The sequence below is a fragment of the Eurosta solidaginis genome, chromosome 3, assembly GCF_040869045.1.
Source record: "Eurosta solidaginis isolate ZX-2024a chromosome 3, ASM4086904v1, whole genome shotgun sequence".
Lineage (NCBI taxonomy): Eukaryota > Metazoa > Arthropoda > Insecta > Diptera > Tephritidae > Eurosta > Eurosta solidaginis.
Window position 1 is genome coordinate 87060747 of NC_090321.1, and position 18000 is coordinate 87078746.

The window sequence follows — 18000 nt, forward strand, 5'->3', positions numbered from 1 at the left end:
ACGATGAAAAAACGTTTGGAACAGGTGAGACCGTAACAACACCTAATGAGAGAGTTGAAAAAATGAAGGAGATATTCAAGATGGTACAAAGGAATCAAAAGCGCGCATCTACGGAACAGGCACGGCACTATAATTTACGCAGGAGAAGATGGCACCAGCGATTGGAGATAAAGTTTTGGTGAAAGAGCACAATTTGTCCAAAGCAATAGACAACTACGCTGCCAAGCTGGCACCAAGATTCAGTGGCCCGTATCGAGTCAACTCGGCAACCGCAAAATGGGAACATTCGCCAAGCAAGAAGAAGAAGAGGTGGGAGATGAAACAAGAAGAATCATCGAAGAATTACGAGAACGAAGGGTCACGCTCCCCAGCGGGTTAGGGGGTCAGAATACACCCGCGGTAGGTATGCCTCTCGTAAGAGGTGACTAAAATACCAGATTCCAGGGGTTGTGTAGCGCAACCCTTCAGGTTGCCAGCGCAATATATAGCTTCTCCAAACCCCATTGTTAACCTCACCTATCCGCGGCGAAACCTGTTTCACTAACAGACGAGGCTCTGATGACCCCAAGCTCCTCAAGGAAGTTGGGGGTGGGGAGGGAAGGATGGCCTGAAGGTTTAACGTGGTCATATAAATCGTCCCCGAAATGGTCGGGATAGCACCTTAATGGTGCTGGGTTACCGGAGCGTACCGGATCTGTATCCGGAAAAGGACCATCACATCGATAACACTCTCCAAAGCCTTCGGGGAGCAACCTTATCGCTACAACAACAACAACAACAACAGGAATCACGAGAAACATGATCAGAAAAAGAGAGACGAAGAAGAATAAGCACGAATAACTCGAAGAATGCAGGAAGCGGAAGACTTAAAGAGCGAAGAAGAGGAAGCACGAATAATTACGCGGAACATAATTAAGCAACCAGCTACACGGATGGCGGAGAGTTAGAAAGCAAATGATGAAGAGAGAAGAAGAAGAGCGAAGTTAAGTCTGATTGCACACACAACGTCGTAAGAAGCGCAATGAGCCCCAATTATAATTTTTATTAATAAGCATATCCAATACATAGACTAATTTACATATACACGCACCAACACTGCTAATAAAAACTTTAATAAATCCCTTTTAGTTATAACAACACGGCAACACCAACGCGTTACCTTCAAAAGGCAACACTACAAAACTCCCTTTCGGATAATCATCCACTCTGTTAATATTATCAGCAGGACAAGAACAACCAAGAAAGTTGAAATGCAATACGAACCAAAAGGAACAACAAGGCAAGCAGTAACGATCAGCAACAACGACAACAATAGCGCCAGGACAATAACAAACAAGAAGGTGAAAGCGAAATACGAACAACAATAGACTAAACAGCATACACAAAGCACTAAGCAAGGGCGTTAGCATGGGCAAATACAGTTGGAAGCAATTCACTAAACAACACAAACAAAGCACTAAACAAGTGCATCAACATGGGCAAGTACAGTTGTCACACAAGGGAAGCTGCAATTAACTATACGCGGTGATAACATTCCTTAGTAAATCGCGGTCATGGACAGACGCCGAGAATTTGCAGCAGAAAACTCAGCCGATGGTAGTTTGCGCATACGGCTGCGCCGCATCAGTAGTGAGGAGTTTGAGGAAGAAAGGAATACAAGCTGCGGCAGTAGTAGTGATAACGACAGCAACTCGGGATACGTGCACCTTAGATTAGATTATTTATTTTTTACGGCCAGAAACCTAATTCGTAAATTTGAAAATATTACAGTTTTTTATCTTATAGCTAAGGTTTTACAATATTCATATAATTTTGTTTTAAATACTGTTATTTGGTTGCAACTTTTTATAACCATAGGCAGATCATTGTAACTTTTCAGACCCTTGTAGAAAATGTTCTGTTGAACAATTTCAGTTCTAAAAAACGGCAATTTGAAATTACGTTTGCTCCTCGTATTTATGTTGTGAGTTTGCTCAACTAATGCTATATTTTTATTTAAATACTCAGGTACATTTCCATGTTTGATATTAAATATGAATTTCATGGAGTGGAAAAAAATCTTTTGTTTCACACTTAACCAGTCTAAAGTCTTCAACATGTCAGCCGTTCGTGTATCTCTAGGTTTCTGAAGAATAAATCTCATGCATCTATTTTGAAGCTTGTCTACTTCTTTATCCGATATTATGAATAGAATGGACGGGTAGTACACGAAGTGCGGTTCTATAACTGATTTATATAAGATTATTTTGTACTTTTTTTGAATGAATTTAGTTGTTCTCTGCATCACTCCTATTTTATTAGCAACTTTTTTAATTGTATAATTTATATGATCTTCAAATTTGAGTTTATTATCAATTATTATTCCTAAATATTTTATACTGTTAACTTTTTGTATGATTTCATTATTTATTTTTAGCTCGGCTATATCCTCCTCATTGATATTCCTCCTTGTTATTATCATATATTTAGTTTTATTTATGTTTAGTTTCAGTATATTACCACACAACCATTTATACAAGTTATTTAGCTCATGTTGCATTTTGGCAAGTGCAGTATTAATATTATTTTCACTTATCATAATTAATGCATCATCCGCAAAAAGTCTAATTTCACAACCTTCGATAACATTGACTATGTCATTTATGTATATAAGAAATAATATAGGTGCCAATACTGAGCCTTGAGGTAACCCTATGGGTACCTCTAATTCATCCGACGTTTTCTGCTTTCTCTGCTTCAAATAGTTGCGGAACCATTTAAGTTCAATATCAGTTATGCCAATCCGTTGCATTTTTTTTATTAATATCTCTCTATCCACCGTTTCAAAAGCTCTTTTGAGGTCAAGGAAAACTGAAACCACTACTTTTTTGTTGTTTAGCTCTTCTTTCCAATCAGATATCACCAAGTTCAGCGCTGTCTCACAGGAATGTTTTTTCCTAAATCCGACTTCGAGAATTTTAGCATCACTTGGCAGGGTATTTATGGGTCTAAGTTCTTCAGGTTGCATTGTCTTTTTAACTTTTTCCACAGGTATTATTGTTGACGTTTTCCACATTTCAGGTACCACACCATCTTCTAAGCTGTTATTGATTATTTGAGCATATAAATATCCGGTATACGATATACAATCTTTTAGTACACCTTCGGATAGCAGTTTTCTTCCACCTATTTTATATTTAAAGTCTGTTAGGATATTAATAACATCATCGGTGGTAATTTCAGCAAACTTTAATTTTGAATTGACTTGTGTATCCTCTAGTGCTACTTGACAGGTATCGATGTTATTATTAATTTCAATCACACTGTTTACAAAAAATCTAGCTAGACCATTCGCCAGATCGGTTTCGTTTTCAACCAGTATGCCATCCAGTATCACCTTTTTTATCTCTTCGTTATCTTTAGTTTAGTTAAACGTTTGAGATATTTCCACATTTCTTTAGCATTATATTCATTCAAAATGATTTTATTCTCCATATACTTTATTTTTTTTAATTTGACTAATTTTTTGTATGACCTTTTTATATTTTTATATTCATCCCACTCTCCAGTTTGCAACGCACGCGTGTACATATTGTATTTATATTTATTCATTTGTGCCAATTCTCTGTCATACCATTTATTCTTTAACTTGATATTCACTTCTTTCTCGTAGGTTAAACTTTCCATAGCCTGAATCATTATATTATTAATTAATTCGACTTTTACATCAATTGATAAGTTTATAGTAAAGTTGAAGTTAAATGATCTAAGGATGCTTATTAAAATATCACTACTATATTTGTCCCATGCTATGATTTTCTTGGTCAGTCTCATCTTGTATACTTTAGACGTTTTAATATTAAATTTTATAGTTTCATGATCAGATATTTTGTATTCCTGCAAATTATTACACAGAATTTCATCCGAGTTTGAAAATAATAAATCAATTTTCGATTCACTTGTATCTGTGATTCGCGTATTAAATTCTATTTTTTGGCTCATCCCCATCACAGCAAATATCTCATTTAATTTAGTACTATATGTTGAAATGCAGTTCATGTTAATATTAAAATCACCGACTACTATATTATGGTTACTTTTTTTTTCATATTTATCAATTAGAATTTCATTTAGGTATTCAACAAAAGCTGCATCACTAGTGCTCGGCCAGTGGTACAGAACTCCAATCTGCCACTTTTTATCAACCTTCTTCAGTTTTATTACAATGCACCATACGTTTTCATTTATGTTATCATTATAGATTACTTTAACATCAATTGTACTATGTACATAAACTAACACACCTCCTGTGTGCCTGCTATGGGAATCACATCTTATCATTTTATAGGTTGCTATTTTTAATTCATTGTCTAGAATATCTTTGGTTGTACATGTTTCAGAGCATAGTATGATGCCTGGTCTATGAACTTCCGCCAACACTTCCAACTCTGATTTGTTAGCTACTAGGCTATTTATGTTTAAATAGATGCATTTAAAGTCATTGTTGATGTCCTTTGTGGATCTTTTTTGGTACTTTGATACTCTACGTTGCATAACATTAGCAAGGTCCAGTGGTCTGATTGTTAGTTGCTAATATCCTAGCCTTTGTTTTTTTACATTTAAGTGTTTTAAGTAGACAGGGCAATGTCTGCTATTGCACGGGTGATTGGTATCAGGCCATAGATTCAATTTCTCATTAGCTCTAATACAATTTATGCACATGTTTTTTGGTTGTTCCTTGCACTCCATGGGTTTATGTTTACCCAAGCATTTGCTACAAACATCTTCATTTTTGCATTCACTAGCTTTATGGTTATATCCTTTGCATTTAAAACACATTGTTATATCAACACCATCGTATACTTTGCACCTTTCCCATCCTATGTTCAGTTTATCTAATTTTAACGCTTCAGTAAATATTTCCACATCCACCTCAACTATTGCATTATAATAATTTTTGTGACTAACTTTAACATTATATTGCTACGAGCGACGCTGCCACCGAAGAGTTAGAAAACGAACCCCCTGTAATTATCCCGTGAGACGAAAGTGACAACGAAGAGACCGAAGCAGTAGTGCGAGCCACCACACCAATTAACGTTTCCTCTGAAGAAGACCAAGAACCGAAGAGACGAGGTACTGTAGAGGTGCGGGAGGTCGAAGGTACACGCGCGGGCAACGAGTACATTGAGTACTCCAAGCAGGTGGCTCTTCGAAGGGGTAAGTTCGGCCGAACCGCAGTCGAACCTGTTCCAGAAAAGGTAATGAGGGCAATAAAGGAACAAGCCATAAATCGTCCGGGGAAGCGCCAAACGTTCCAGGTACACGTAGCGGATAAGTCTTCAGGTCGCGGATCAACAGTAATGGTGCGGTAACGCTCACACTCCGTGGAAGTAACGGAGGGATGTGAAGACCCAAAGTGCAGGCGTTTTGGGACTTCACAAACATATAATAAACTTTGATTTTTTGAATTGTATACATAATACATAATATGATTTTTTGAATTGTATATTTTAATTTAACATAGAGAAGTTCTTTTCTTTGTAAGGGGACCCATCGACCGAGTTATAACCCTGGCTATAGACTCTGTAACAGCAGCCTTATAGTCTCACCCTGTTTCCAAGTTGGTGCAACCCTGTTGTATATTGTGAATGGACAACAGGTGTTGAAACAAGTTGGAAACGGGGAGGTCGGCTCAAAAAATAAGAGCGGCCATCATGATTATAATTTTGGACAGAAGAACACGAAGCAAGTGTGTGCAGAACTAAAATATTTAATTAAATCGTACAAACTAAAATACATACTAAGTATAGTGTAAAAACCAGGCATGCTTAACCAACGAAACGATATCATTTCGTTACGATAATCAACGTTAATAAACGAAACGAAGTCATTTCGTTACGATAATCAACGTTAATAAACGAAACGAAATGACTTCGTTTCGTTTATTAACGTTGATTATCGTAACGAAATGATATCGTTTCGTTGGTTAAGCATGCCTGATAAAAACTAAAAACATTTATAATACTACAAACGAAAACTGAATAAAACAAAAGAACATAAACTTAAACATAAAATACGTGTTTGGTGTCTTGAGTGTGCGTGCGAGTATTAGAGTGCGCACAAGAACAATTTTTTCAGAGGTTCCAAAAATGGAACCTCACAAAGGAAATACCAACGTGCAAATGGTTAAAATCTAAAATAGAAGACGTGAAACGGAACTCGGTGAAGTTCCCGGATTATATTATCCAGAATGGTGTTATATCGTTACATCACATTTCAGGTAGACGACGACGACGGGATGCCATGGAAGTTATGTGTGGGCAAACCTATGCGAGACGGAATACTCCAAGAAGTTCATGACAGTCCAACGGCTGGGCACATGGGGGTCCGGAAAACAATCATAAGAGCGGCTAATCGATATTATTGGCCTGGAATGCACCGGGATATAAAAAGGTACGTACAACAGTGCCCAACCTGCCAAATATATAAACCCAGTCAACAGCAAACCTCTGGTAATATGCTGACGCAGATCGCGGATGAACCTTGGGCTGCAGTATGCGCCGATTTTGTAGGACCGCTACCAAGATCAAAGCACGGAAATACCATGGTACTCGTATTTCAAGATCGATTCTCTAAGTGGGTAGAAATTATTCCCCTCCGTAAGGCGACGGCGAACAGCCTTAACAAAGCGTTTCGATTCGGCATACCGAAGGTCATAATCACCGATAACGGAGCACAATTCACAAGTAGACAGTTAAGAAGTTCCTAGAGAATTATGGAACCAAACATCAACTAACCGCACCTTACACGCCACAGGAAAACCCAACGGAGAGGGCGAACCTAAATATTAAGAGAATGCTATCACAATTCACAGGCAAAGATCAGCGACATTGGGACGACTTATTACCAGAGATTATGCTAGCACTCAACTCAAGCGTAAGCGAAGCAACTAGGTATAGCCCTGCCTTCATAATAAAAGGACGAGAATCACGAATGCCGAGTACACTCTACGATGAAAAAACGTTTGGAACAGGTGAGACCGTAACAACACCTAATGAGAGAGTTGAAAAAATGAAGGAGATATTCAAGATGGTACAAAGGAATCAAAAGCGCGCATCTACGGAACAGGCACGGCACTATAATTTACGCAGGAGAAGATGGCACCAGCGATTGGAGATAAAGTTTTGGTGAAAGAGCACAATTTGTCCAAAGCAATAGACAACTACGCTGCGAAGCTGGCACCAAGATTCAGTGGCCCGTATCGAGTCAACTCGGCAACCGCAATATGGGAAGATTCGCCAAGCAAGAAGAAGAAGAGGTGGGAGATGAAACTAGAAGAATCATCGAAGAATTACGAGAACGAAGGGTCACGCTCCCCAGCGGGTTAGGGGGTCAGAATATACCCGCGGTAGGTATGCCTCTCGTAAGAGGAGTCTAAAATACCAGATTCCAGGGGTTGTGTAGCGCAACCCTTCAGGTTGCCAGCGCAATATATAGCTTCTCCAAACCCCATTGTTAACCTCACCTATCCGCGGCGAATCCTGTTTCACTAACAGACGAGGCTCTGGCGACCCCAAGCTCCTCATGGAAGTTGGGGTGGGGAGGGATGGATGGCCTGAAGGTTTAACGTGGTCATATAAATCGTCCCCGAGATGGTCGGGATAGCACCTTAATGGTGCTGGGTTACCGGAGCGTACCGGATCTGTATCCGGAAAAGGACCATCACATCGATAACCCTCTCCAAAGCCTTAGGGGAGCAACCTTATCGCTACAACAACAACAACAACAACAGGAATCACGCGAAACATGATCAGAAAACGAGAGACGAAGAAGAATAAGCACGAATAACTCGAAGAATGCAGGAAGCGGAAGACTTAAAGAGCGAAGAAGAGGAAGCACGAATAATTACGCGGAACATAATTAAGCAACCAGCTACACGGATGGCGGAGAGTTAGAAAGCAAATGAGGAAGAGAGAAGAAAAAGAGCGAAGTTAAGTCTGATTGGACACACAACGTTGTAAGAAGCGCAATGAGCCCCAATTATAATTTTTATTAATAAGCATATCCAATACATAGACTAATTTACATATACACGCACCAACACTGCTAATAAAAACTTTAATAAATCCCTTTTAGTTATAACAACACGGCAACACCAACGCGTTACCTTCAAAAGGCAACACTACAAAACTCCCTTTCGGATAATCATCCACTCTGTTAATATTATCAGCAGGACAAGAACAACCAAGAAAGTTGAAATGCAATACGAACCAAAAGGAACAAGGCAAACAGTAACGATCAGCAACAACGACAAAAATAGCGCCAGGACAATAACAAACAAGAAGGTGAAAGCGAAATACGAACAACAATAGACTAAACAGCATAAAAAAAGCACTAAGCAAGGGCGTTAGCATGGGCAAATACAGTTGGAAGCAATTCACTAAACAACACAAACAAAGCACTAAACAAGTGCATCAACATGGGCAAGTACAGTTGTCACACAAGGGAAGCTGCAATTAACTATACGCGGTGATAACATTCCTTAGTAAATCGCGGTCATGGACAGACGCCGAGAATTTGCAGCAGAAAACTCAGACGATGGTAGTTTGCGCATACGGCTGCGCCGCATCAATAGTGAGGAGTTTGAGGAAGAAAGGAATACAAGCTGCGGCAGTAGTAGTGATAACGACAGCAACTCGGGATACGGGCACCTTAGATTAGATTATTTATTTATTACGGCCAGAAGCCTAATTCGTAAATTTGAAATTACAGTTTTTTATCTTATAGCTAAGGTTGTACAATATTCATATAATTTTGTTTTAAATACTGTTATTTGGTTGCAACATTTTATAACCATATGCAGATCATTGTAACTTTTCAGACCCTTGTAGAAAATGTTCTGTTGAACAATTTCAGTTCTAAAAAACGGCAATTTGAAATTACGTTTGCTCCTCGTATTTATGTTGTGAGTTTGCTCAACTAATGCTATACTTTATTTAAATACTCAGGTACATTTCCATGTTTGATATTAAATATTAATTTCATGGAGTGGAAAAAAATCTAAACAACGTGACATCAGGACGGACAAGGCGACAGCTGTTTCGATTATACCTTGTAAATCTCTTCAAAGCCTTTTCTCCCGGGAGTGGGATTCGAACTCGCACTCCTACGATAGTTGAAATGGTTATAAACCCATTCAGCTACGGCATGCCTTAGTTATTGTAAAGTTTTTCCTAATTGCCTTCTTTTTGCATATTTTAATCTTTTACACATTGCATACTTCGTATGCAATTATGTGTTAAAACTATGCTTGGTACGGCGGTTTTCAAAGAAACCTTGGTTTTGTTGCTGTTTTTGTTCTATTTATAGAACTACAACGAATTAACCAATTTTGTCTGTTTGTATGATTTTAATAATCGGGGATTGCCCAAATTGCTTTTTTTTAAATGTATGAAAACATTTATTTGAAGCAATTTTTTAATTTTATAATTTATTTAATAATTTGGTAAAAATTTAAACAACGTGACATCAGGACGGACAAGGCGACAGCTGTTTCGATTATACCTTGTAAATCTCTTCAAATCCTTTTCTCCCGGGAGTGGGAGCCGAACTCGCATTCCTATGATAGTTGAAATGGTTATAAACCCATTCAGCTACGTCATGCCTTAGTTATTGTAAAGTTTTTCCCAATTGCCTTCTTTTTGCATATTTTAATCTTCTACACATGGCATACTTCGTATGCAATTATGTGTTAAAGATATGCTTGGTACGGCGGTTTTCAAAGAAACTTTGGTTTTGTTGCTGTTTTTGTTCTATTTATAGAACTACAACGAATTAACCAATTTTGTCTGTTTGTATGATTTTAATAATCGGGGATTGCCCATATTGCTTTTTTTTAAATGTATGAAAACATTTATTTGAAGCAATTTTTTAATTTTATAATTTATTTAATAATTTGGGAAAAATTTAAACAACGTGACATCAGAACGGACAAGGCGACAGCTGTTTCGATTATACCTTGTAAATCTCTTCAAAGCCTTTTCTCCCGGGAGTAGGAGTCGAACTCGCACTCCTACGATATTTGAAATGGTTAAAAACCCATTCAGCTACGTCATGCCTTAGTTATTGTAAAGTTTTTCCCAATTGCCTTCTTTTTGCATATTTTAATCTTTTACACATTGCATACTTCGTATGCAATTATGTGTTAAAGCTATGCTTGGTACGGCGGTTTTCAAAGAAACTTTGGTTTTGTTGCTGTTTTTGTTCTATTTATAGAACTACAGCGAATTAACCAATTTTGTCTGATTGTATGATTTTAATAACCGGGGATTGCCCATATTGCTTTTTTTTTAAATGTATGAAAACATTTATTTGAAGCAATTTTTTAATTTTATAATTTATTTAATAATTTGGGAAAAATTTAAACAACGTGACATCAGGACGGATAAGGCGACAGCTGTTTCGATTATACCTTGTAAATCTCTTCAAAGCCTTTTCTCCCGGGAGTGGGAGTCGAACTCGCACTCCTACGATAGTTGAAATGGTTATAAACCCATTCAGCTACGTCATGCCTTAGTTATTGTAAAGTTTTTCCCAATTGCCTTCTTTTTGCATATTTTAATCTTCTACACATGGCATACTTCGTATGCAATTATGTGTTAAAGCTATGCTTGGTACGGCGGTTTTCAAAGAAACTTTGGTTTTGTTGCTGTTTTTGTTCTATTTATAGAACTACAACGAATTAACCAATTTTGTCGGTTTGTGTGATTTTAATAATCGGGGATTGCCCATATTGCTTTTTTTTAAATGTATGAAAACATTTATTTGAAGCAATTTTTTAATTTTATAATTTATTTAATAATTTGGGAAAAATTTAAACAACGTGACATCAGGACGGATAAGGCGACAGCTGGGAGAAAAGGCTTTGAAGAGATTTACAAGGTATAATCGAAACAGCTGTCGCCTTATCCGTCCTGATGTCACGTTGTTTAAATTTTTCCCAAATTATTAAATAAATTATAAAATTAAAAAATTGCTTCAAATAAATGTTTTCATACATTTAAAAAAAAAGCAATATGGGCAATCCCCGGTTATTAAAATCATACAATCAGACAAAATTGGTTAATTCGTTGTAGTTCTATAAATAGAACAAAAACAGCAACAAAACCAAAGTTTCTTTGAAAACCGCCGTACCAAGCATAGCTTTAACACATAATTGCATACGAAGTATGCAATGTGTAAAAGATTAAAATATGCAAAAAGAAGGCAATTGGGAAAAACTTTACAATAACTAAGGCATGACGTAGCTGAATGGGTTTTTAACCATTTCAAATATCGTAGGAGTGCGAGTTCGACTCCTACTCCCGGGAGAAAAGGCTTTGAAGAGATTTACAAGGTATAATCGAAACAGCTGTCGCCTTGTCCGTTCTGATGTCACGTTGTTTAAATTTTTCCCAAATTATTAAATAAATTATAAAATTAAAAAATTGCTTCAAATAAATGTTTTCATACATTTAAAAAAAAGCAATATGGGCAATCCCCGATTATTAAAATCATACAAACAGACAAAATTGGTTAATTCGTTGTAGTTCTATAAATAGAACGAAAAACAGCAACAAAACCAAAGTTTCTTTGAAAACCGCCGTACCAAGCATAGCTTTAACACATAATTGCATACGAAGTATGCAATGTGTAAAAGATTAAAATATGCAAAAAGAAGGCAATTGGGAAAGACTTCACAACAGGCATGACGTAGCTGAATGCGTTTACAACCATTTCAACTATCGTAGGGGTGCGAGTTCGACTCCCACTCCCGGGAGAAAAGGCTTTGAAGAGATTTACAAGGTATAATCGAAACAGCTGTCGCCTTATCCGTCCTGATGTCACGTTGTTTAAATTTTTCCCAAATTATTAAATAAATTATAAAATTAAAAAATTGCTTCAAATAAATGTTTTCATACATTTAAAAAAAAAGCAATATGGGCAATCCCCGGTTATTAAAATCATACAATCAGACAAAATTGGTTAATTCGTTGTAGTTCTATAAATAGAACAAAAACAGCAACAAAACCAAAGTTTCTTTGAAAACCGCCGTACCAAGCATAGCTTTAACACATAATTGCATACGAAGTATGCAATGTGTAAAAGATTAAAATATGCAAAAAGAAGGCAATTGGGAAAAACTTTACAATAACTAAGGCATGACGTAGCTGAATGGGTTTTTAACCATTTCAAATATCGTAGGAGTGCGAGTTCGACTCCTACTCCCGGGAGAAAAGGCTTTGAAGAGATTTACAAGGTATAATCGAAACAGCTGTTGCCTTGTCCGTTCTGATGTCACGTTGTTTAAATTTTTCCCAAATTATTAAATAAATTATAAAATTAAAAAATTGCTTCAAATAAATGTTTTCATACATTTAAAAAAAAGCAATATGGGCAATCCCCGATTATTAAAATCATACAAACAGACAAAATTGGTTAATTCGTTGTAGTTCTATAAATAGAACAAAAACAGCAACAAAACCAAAGTTTCTTTGAAAACCGCCGTACCAAGCATAGCTTTAACACATAATTGCATACGAAGTATGCAATGTGTAAAAGATTAAAATATGCAAAAAGAAGGCAATTGGGAAAAACTTTACAATAACTAAGGCATGACGTAGCTGAATGGGTTTATAACCATTTCAACTATCGTAGGAGTGCGAGTTCGACTCCCACTCCCGGGAGAAAAGGCTTTGAAGAGATTTACAAGGTATAATCGAAACAGCTGTCGACTTGTCCGTCCTGATGTCACGTTGTTTAAATTTTTCCCAAATTATTAAATAAAGTGAAAAAAAATCTTTTGTTTCACACTTAACCAGTCTAAAGTCTTCAACATGTTAGCCGTTCGTGTATCTCTAGGTTTCTGAAGAATAAATCTCATGCATCTATTTTGAAGCTTTTGGAGCTTGTCTACTTCTTTATCCGATATTATGAATAGAATGGACGGGCAGTACACGAAGTGCGGTTCTATAACTGATTTATATAAGATTATTTTGTACTTTTTTTGAATGAATTTAGTTGTTCTCTGCATCACTCCTATTTTATTAGCAACTTTTTTAATTGTATAATTTATATGATCTTCAAATTTGAGTTTATTATCAATTATTATTCCTAAATATTTAATACTGTTAACTTTTTGTATGATTTCATCATTTATTTTTAGCTCGGCTATATCTTACTCATTGATATTCCTCCTTGTTATTATCATATATTTAGTTTTATTTGTGTTTAGTTTCAGTATATTACCACACAACCATTTATACAAGTTATTTCGCTCATGTTGCATTTTGGCAAGTGCAGTATTAATATTATTTTCACTTATCATAATTAATGCATCATCCGCAAAAAGTATAATTTCACAACCTTCGATAGCATTGACTGTCATTTATGTATATAAGAAATAATATAGGTGCCAATACTGAGCCTTGAGATAACCCTATGGGTACCTCTAATTCATCCGACGTATCAGCATTTATAACTGTTTTCTGCTTTCTCTGCTTCAAATAGTTGCGGAACCATTTAAGTTCAATATCAGTTATGCCAATCCGTTGCATTTTTTTTATTAATATCTCTCTATCCACCGTTTCAAAAGCTCTTTTGAGGTCAAGGAAAACTGAAACCACTACTTTTTTGTTGTTTAGCTCTTCTTTCCAATCAGATATCACCAAGTTCAGCGCTGTCTCACAGGAATGTTTTTTCCTAAATCCTGACTGTTGGTAGACTAGTATATTATTTACTTCAAGATGATTCACCAACTGATTCTTAACAACGACTTCGAGAATTTTAGCATCACTTGGCAGGGTATTTATGGGTCTAAGTTCTTTAGGTTGCATTGTCTTTTTAGCTTTTTCCACAGGTATTATTGTTGACGTTTTCCACATTTCAGGTACCACACCATCTTCTAAGCTGTTATTGATTATTTGAGCATATACGATATACAATCTTTTAGTACACCTTCGGATAGCAGTTTTCTTCCACCTATTTTATATTTAAAGTCTGTTAGGATATTAATAACATCATCGGTGGTAATTTCAGCAAACTTTAATTTTGAATGGACTTGTGTATCCTCTAGTGCTACTTGACAGGTTTCGATGTTATTATTAATTTCAATCACACTGTTTACAAAAAATCTATTTAGACCATTCGCCAGATCGGTTTCGTTTTCAACCAGTATGCCATTCAGTATCACCTTTTTTATCCCTTCTTTATCTTTAGTTTGGTTAACCGGATGTTTGAGATATTTCCACATTTCTTTAGCATTATATTCATTCAAAATGATTTTATTCTCCATATACTTTATTTTTTTTAATTTGACTAATTTTTTGTATGACCTATTTATATTTTTATATTCATCCCACTCTCCAGTTTGCAACGCACGCGTGTACATATTGTATTTATATTTATTCATTTGTGCCAATTCTCTGTCATACCATTTATTCATTAACTTGATATTCAGTTCTTTCTCGCAGGTTAAACTATCCATAGCCTGAATCATTATATTATTAATAAATTCGACTTTTACATAAATTGATAAGTTTATAGTAAAGTTGAAGTTAAATGATCTAAGGATGCTTATTAAAATATCACTACTATATTTGTCCCATGCTATGATTTTCTTGGTCAGTCTCATCTTGTATACTTCGGACGTTTTAATATTAAATTTTATAGTTTCATGATCAGATATTTTGTATTCCTGCAAATTATTACACAGAATTTCATCCGAGTTTGAAAATAATAAATCAATTTTCGATTCACTTGTATCTGTGATTCGCGTATTAAATTCTATTTTTTGGCTCATCCCCATCACAGCAAATATCTCATTTAATTTAGTACTATATGTTGAAATGCAGTTCATGTTAATATTAAAATCACCGACTACTATATTATGGTTACTTTTTTTTTCATATTTATCAATTAGAATTTCATTTAGGTATTCAACAAAAGCTGCATCACTAGTGCTCGGCCAGTGGTACAGAACTCCAATCTGCCACTTTTTATCAACCTTCTTCAGTTTTATTACAATGCACCATACGTTTTCATTTATGTTATCATTATAGATTACTTTAACATCAATTGTACTATGTACATAAACTAACACACCTCCTGTGTGCCTGCTATGGGAATCACATCTTATCATTTTATAGGTTGCTATTTTTAATTCATTGTCTAGAATATCTTTGGTTGTACATGTTTCAGAGCATAGTATGATGCCTGGTCTATGAACTTCCGCCAACACTTCCAACTCTGATTTGTTAGCTACTAGGCTATTTATGTTTAAATAGATGAATTTAAAGTCATTGTTGATGTCCTTTGTGGATCTTTTTTGGTACTTTGATACTCTACGTTGCATAACATTAGCATGGTCCAGGTGAGCCAGTGGCCTGATTGTTAGTTGCTAATATCCTAGCCTTTGTTTTTTTACATTTAAGTGTTTTAAGTAGACAGGGCAATGTCTGCTATTGCACGGGTGATTGGTATCAAGCCATAGATTTAATTTCTCATTAGCTCTAATACAATTTATGCACATGTTTTTTGGTTGTTCCTTGCACTCCATGGGTTTATGTTTACCCAAGCATTTGCTACAAACATCTTCATTTTTGCATTCACTAGCTTTATGGTTATATCCTTTACATTTAAAACACATTGTTATATCAACATGATCGTATACTTTGCACCTTTCCCATCCTATGTTCAGTTTATCTAATTTTAACGCTTCAGTAAATATTTCCACATCCACCTCAACTATTGCATTATAATAATTTTTGTGACTAACTTTAACATTATATTGCTACGAGCGACGCTGTCACCGAAGAGTTAGAAAACGAACCCCCGGTAATTATCCCGTAAGACGAAAGTGACAACGAAGAGACCGAATCAGTAGTGCGAGCCACCACACCAATTAACGTTTCCTCTGAAGAAGACCAAGAACCGAAGAGACGAGGTACTGTAGAGGTGCGGGAGGTCGAAGGTACACGCACGGGCAACGAGTACATTGAGTACTCCAAGCAGGTGGATGTACGCATACGATTATACAACGATGGAGTAACCGAGGAAGACCCTCCCCCACCGAAACTACGGATAAGTGATATACCAGCAGACGAACCAGAGCTGGCTGGCTAGACGAGGTTATCAACGCCGAGGAAGAACCAGTAAGTCCCGAAACAATCGAGGAGGTGGAAAAGTGGCTCTTCGAAGGGGTAAGTTCGGCCGAACCGCAGTCGAACCTGTTCCAGAAAAGGTCATGAGGGCAATAAAGGAACAAGCCATAAATCGCCCGGGGAAGCACCAAACGTTCCAGGTACACGTAGCGGATAAGTCTTCAGGTCGCGGATCAACAGTAATGGTGCGGTAACGCTCACACTCCGTGGAAGTAACGGGGGATGTGAAGACCCAAAGAGCAGGCGTTTTGGGACTTCACAAACATATAATAAACTTTGATTTTTTGAATTGTATACATAATACATAATATGATTTTTTGAATTGTATATTTTAATTTAACATAGAGAAGTTCTTTTCTTTGTAAGGGGACCCATCGACCGAGTTATAACCCTGGCTATAGACTCTGTAACAGCAGCCTTATAGTCTCACCCTGTTTTCAAGTTGGTGCAACCCTGTTGTCTATTGTGAATGGACAACAGGTGTTGAAACAAGTTGGAAACGGGGAGGTCGGCTCAAAAAATAAGAGCGGCCATCATGATTATAATTTTGGACAGAAGAACACGAAGCAAGTGTGTGCAGAACTAAAATATTTAATTAAATCGTACAAACTAAAATACATACTAAGTATAGTGTAAAAACTAAAAACATTTATAATACTACAAACGAAAACCGAATAAAACAAAAGAACATAAACTTAAACATAAAATACGTGTTTGGTGTCTTGAGTGTGCGTGCGAGTATTAGAGTGCGCACAAGAACAATTTTTTCAGAGGTTCCAAAAATGGAACCTCACAACCCGGAACAACCGGGGTTCGTTACAGAATCACTCTTGCCAATAAATGCTACTTTGGACTAGGTAGGCAATTGAAAAGTAAAGTCCTCTCGGCAAACGAAAATCGTACTCTACAAGTCACTTATCGTACCCGTCCTGCTATATGGTGTAGAGGCATGGACCATGACACCATCATACGAAGCGGCTCTGGGAGTATTCGAGAGAAAAGTTCTTCGAAAGATTTATGGACCCTTACGCGTCGGCGATGGCGAGGACCGAAGAAGATTTAACGATGAGCTGTACGAGCTTTACGCAGACACCAACATAGTCCAGTGAATTAAAACGCAGCGGCTGCGCTGGCTAGGCCATGTTATGCGAATGAAAGATGACGGTCTTGGTAAGAAAGTGTTCCTATCGGAACCCGCCTATGGAAGCAGAGGAAGAGGGCGGTTCCCACTCCGCTGGAAGACCAGGTGGAAAACGATTTAAGCTCCCTTGGTGTGACCAATTGGCGCCAGTTGGCAGAGACAAGAAGCGACTGGCGCGCCTTGTTGGACGGCCATAACCGTTAAACGGTTAAGCGCCAATTATTTGATGGCAAATGCAACGAATATGCAAACACAAAGATATTTGGAACACTTTATTTGATTTTTCCGAAAAAGGGTGGTGTAGGTTTTAATATCTAATAAATATTAATACAAAGTTATTTAGAATGTTTTCATTGCACTGCTACAACAACAAAAACAGGCTTGCCAAAACACTGCTTTCAGAACCCCTACGGGCTGTCTCCTTGGTAAGAGAAAGGAAATGCTGAACAAAACAGGTTCTGCTCCATACTCAGAAACCTGGGCATCCCAACAGATATCTGATTGAAGAGGCCACATCTCCCAGGGGCTTAAGAGGTCATCCCCGTAAACATTATGAGGAAATACGGCACCTGAGAACACAGCCGTATGAAGGAAAAAAATACCAAAAACAGGTCGTCAGTTTTATCCACAGACAGTAGTCTGACCTCTGACGGTAACAGTTTAAACTCTTAGCTATCA

At 36.9% G+C, this 18000-nt stretch overlaps 1 protein-coding gene across 6 annotated transcripts in view; it reads right to left on the reverse strand.

Annotated features, from left to right (window-relative positions):
- Nucleotides 1-18000, reverse strand: part of stmA (Protein EFR3 homolog stmA) — a 226373-nt gene that overhangs the window by 36384 nt on the left and 171989 nt on the right. The window lies entirely within an intron of this gene.